This window comes from Lactuca saligna, chromosome 5 (genome assembly GCF_052625555.1).
Source record: "Lactuca saligna cultivar CGN05327 chromosome 5, ASM5262555v1, whole genome shotgun sequence".
NCBI lineage: Eukaryota > Viridiplantae > Streptophyta > Magnoliopsida > Asterales > Asteraceae > Lactuca > Lactuca saligna.
The window spans coordinates 10,296,722-10,301,715 of NC_136421.1; positions in this window are offsets into that span (position 1 = coordinate 10,296,722).

Sequence of the window (4,994 nt, forward strand, 5' to 3'; positions counted from 1 at the left end):
TAGTCAATGCACATGCGCCATGATCTTACCATAACAGGATTGGCGATCCAGGTCAGGAAACCACTTCTCTTAGAGTTCCTGCTTTTGCTAACTTGGCTACTTCAACATTAATTGCTCATTCGCGGTCCCCCCCCCCTCTTGAACCTTTTTTTTGTTTGAATTCTTTTGTGTCTGGCTTGATCATGAGCTTGTGTTCTATAATTTTCCTGTCGACCCCTACCAAGTCGGTGAGGGTCCAAGCAAAGAGCGTTTGTATTGTTTCAGGAGGCTGATCAGCGCCTGCTTGGTGGGAATGAGAAGGTTGTTTCCGATGATGACCGGTTGGTCCGGGTGCTCTTTTTTGATACTTCTTTCCCATTTTTTGGCTCAACATGCGCCTTTTTTGTAACACCCCAATTCTCAGGTATTGTTTTAAATAAGATGTATTGGGTTAAGCTCTACTCGACGAGTTGGTTTCCCTACTAGTCGAGTAGCAATGGGGTGGGATCGCGTGTTATGTGACCTACTCGACGAGTCCATATTGGGACTCGGCGAGTAGCAGTTGGCAGATGAAACCCTAAATCCCGGGTTTGCACCCCTATTTCAAGGATCCTCAGGCTCCTTTGGCCTCTTTGAAGTCTATGAGAGCTCCTTAAAACCCTAATTCGTGTGGTATTCCAATTTGGTGTCTCTTAAGCTTGGAAAGATGGTTGGCTAGAAGAGAAAAGCTAGACGTGCAAAGGAATTGAAGCAAGGAAGGGGTGGGAAGCAGAATTTTCCTCAGGTAGCATCCCTTGGAGGTATCAAGTTGCCATCCTTAATTCCCTTTTTCCTTTTGTTGAGTTTTTGGTGGGTTTTATGGATTTTGAGGTTGATAAGGTGCGGTATGGGCTAGATCCAAACTTCTAACTTCAGATCTGGACCCTCCTTAAGTTTTAGAATCATAAAGTTGTTGTATTGGTCGTGAATGAGGCCCTCCTTGGGCATCAGACCCTATTAAGATCTTAGAGTTGGCATTTAGAACCTTTGTAGCTATGCATGCACGTAAAGTTTGCAACTTTACGTGAAAATCATGCCCTAGAAGCTTGCATCTGTGATTTGGAGCCGCTGCATGGCTCAAAATAGGTCTGTATGGAAAAAGGACTAAATGGAATCGGTGAGTCACAAGGTTGACTTGGCGAGTCATAAGAAGATGGTTGTGAACTCGACGAGTTGGAGGAACAACTCGGCGAGTTCAATGATGATTGCCATAACTCGGAGAGTTGAACAACAACTCGGCAAGTCAGATGAGTTTTCTCCAGGATATATATGTTTGTGTATCCATCGAGTTACAAGCAGGAAAATTGATAGGTAGACTTAAAGTTTGATCGAGAATCGAAGGACTCGACGAGTCACCCCGATGACTCGGCGAGTTGCAATGTGCTTCAAGGAACTTGGTGAGTAGCCAAGGGTACTCGGCGAGTTGAGTTCTGTTGGATTAATGTCTAAGTCGATAACTATAATTGGTAAGACTTGACCCGACCCGGCATGGTCCATTTGGGTTGCATGGCATCATGCACTTGGATAGACTATAATGAGAGAAATAAGACACTTATGGTTATTAATATATTATAAGTTCTAGTATATTAATAATAAGAATAATAAGATTATTTAATTAGTATTGATCAAGAATTAATCTAGGATTAATTAAGTGATCAAAAGAAGACTAATTAAATATATGGGTTGATTGTGTAAATCATCCATACTTGTATAGTGGGCTAATGCTCCATGGATTATCTAGTTGGGCCAAAACCCATATGATGCTCCATGGATGCTCCATGGTGTATTTGAACCCACGGATCCAAGGAAATGGAAATTCATGACAATTAGGGTTTGCCCTAATTGTAACACTATATAAAGATGTTATTCTTGACAAAATCGCCACTAGTATTATTCTAGAGAGGGCTAGCCGATTTCATGAAGTGTAGAATTCTCTCTAAGTTATTCCAAGTGTTTATGGTGTTGTGTGAACCATTTGAGGTGTCACACTTGGGGCACTAGGCACTCAAGCTTCATGAAGACAAGCACTAACAAAAGGTATGTTATTCTAACTTGTGTTGTTCAACGTTTAGTATGCTAGAATAGAACAATACCTTGGAAAGTTGATATTTGCATGTATAATAGAGAAAACATAGATCCAAGGTATTTAGGGTTGCATGTACACTTAGGAGTGTTAGAATGCTCATAACCCAACAGTGGTATCAGAGCCTAGGCTTGTTTTCTTGTTATACTTGCAAATGGAGCTGAAAAATCGAGTTCTGATGCTGTCTGCCCAGCAGACTCGCCGACTCCATGAAGGGACTTGATGAGTCCAAGGCAAAAAGCATCCAACTCGCCGAGTTGGTTAGTGCACTCGACGAGTTGGACCCCCAGACAGCATAAATTCGATCTTTTTGGCCGGAATTGGACTAGGAACATTACCCTAAGAGGTTTTTGAACTTATAAACTTGTTTTTGATGTGGTAATGTTCATGCTAATCCAATTTCAAAGACAATTATCTATAGATTTATGTTTTGTATTAGTTTAAGGGTTAGACTAATTACATGAAAAAGTTTGATTTGAATTATCTTGTTCTTATGAGTTGCTTAGATTAATAGAAAAGTTGAATGGAAAAGTTGTTTTCAATCCAAATTAATCTAAGAGTTGATTCTAAAATGTGTTTTTGTAACTTGTCCTCAAGTTATATGAAAGGTCACATTTAAGTTTCATAAAACTCATAAAAGTTAGCAAAGGTTACAAAAATGAAGAGTCTAGTTCTAATTAATTGGAGTTATGACTCCATAATTTGTCCTCAAGTTATGGAGGACCAAGAGTCTCTTCATTAAATAAAAAAAATTAAAAATAAGAAAAAGTGTAACCTTAATTAATTCCATAAGTTATAAAATAAAGAAAAGTTAATTCTTTTATTAGTTTAAAGTCTTCCATAACTTGTCCTCAAATTATGGAACTTGAAGAGTTTTTGGATTAAAACTACTTTAAACACATAAGTTATGGAATTAATTAGTTTGGAATAGTTTAAAACTTTCCCTTCAAGTTTTGGAATTTGAAAAGTTTTCTCTTATGAATACTTTAATTCCAAGTTAGCCCTTAGAATTTTAAAGAGTTAAAATTCAATCCTTATACTTTATAATATTATAAGATAATATATATATATATATATATATATATATATATATATATATATATATATATATATATATATGTGTGTATAAGAGTAAAGTCAGTCTTACCGCTAGTACGCCTCATTCACGAAGCCGGTCTATAAGGTGGGTATATGGTTGTTTCCTATAAAATGGCAACTTAATGGGTGTCTACTCTCACCCACCACTTGCTTGACTGGTGGAGGGTCGTTAGCCGAACGGGTTTGACAGGACTATAATTCTCCCTTCATTAAAAGTATTAATGATAAATACTAAGTAACTAAACTCTTAATAATACCCAATCTTAGTTACTTAGGAAAATGTGAATAAGGTGCTAATCCATGAAATTACACTTTACACTTTGTCAAAGTCGTTAGTGGAGCGTGTGTGGTTAACCGGCACACTAACTTGGACTTAACAAGGTAGGCAAAGGGTGACTTAATATTTATCATAGTATTGATGGAGCGTGTGTGGTTAACCGGCACATCGATTGAGGGGTAATTTATTAAGGGTACCAAGTAATTTGCATAGTTACTTCACACCTTGTTTTGTGATCCTCGGCATCCCAGTCACAAAACCTGAAGGGCACACTCGAGATTGAAACATGCCATTGAACAGTTCAATGAATCTCAAAGATCTAGGAGTTTCAAATCCAATTAAAACCTAATAATACATTTCGTTTATCTTGGTGGAAATTGGTGAATCGTCATTCACCTACCTTCAAATATTTTATAGCTTGGGTTACGGCATACCTCTTCTAAGTTATAAAATAGTTTGTTGGGTCCTAGCCTTAATATTTCATATTGGGCGTCATATTAAGGACTTTAGATCAACTATCTTGAATATCTCCCATAACATGTCTGGTTTAGACATTTATGATCTTCCCAAATCTCTTGAAACAAGCTTTCCTAATGAAGATGGTGTCCCATGGATATCATACTTCTTTCTCCTCCTCCAATTATTCTCCCCAACCCACAAGTTCTTGAAAAGTTTAAGATCACTCAAGCCCTATTGGCAAGGCAAGGTCTAGGTGTGGTCATATCTTGGAGATGTAGTCACATATTGACAAGCCGGGAGAGTTGGGTGTCAAAGTCTTGAGAAAGTTGGTGGTTCAATCACTTTCTAAGTCACATAGTGAGTTCGTTTGGAACACCTATGAAACAGACTATGACAACACCCTTAATGATATTATTTATTTGTTAAGATCAACTTCCTCAAAACTTGATGGACATTAACAATAATGACACAGGAAATACAGAAAAAGCATTCTCTTCCCAAGGAAAGGGATTGACCATAGTCAACTAGGTTGACCAAATGGTAAAGAGAAAAGGCTAAGTCTGTAATAGTCCTGTGCACCATTATCAAAGGGTCCATATGTTTATATTGCCAAAGAAAGGGTCATTAGTTGCGAAGCTGCCAAATTTACCTAAGGATGTTAATGTCAATAAGTTTGTCTTTACTTCAGGTAAACTCCACTATCTAACTCTGCTAAGTTTCTATTATGAGATTCTTATTACATGATGTGACTGGGTCACACGTTGATGTTTTAAGAATCGAAGAAAAGTGAAGGAACTTAAAGAAAGAATATGTTGAATTTGATCGCATAGATGGATTTCTATCGCGTAGTTTAAAGATCGGATTCTTGAGCTACTTCTTAGGAGTTATGAGGTATTACTTAGGAATAGATAACAACAAGTTTTCATATGAATTGTAAGGATAAGTTTTTCCACATAGTTTTAAAATAAAAGAAAATTTTGATTTTAATTATTTTAAAATATCCTTACAATAGCATTTGAGGAAAAATTGTTGCTTATATGATTCCATTAATAGCAAGAG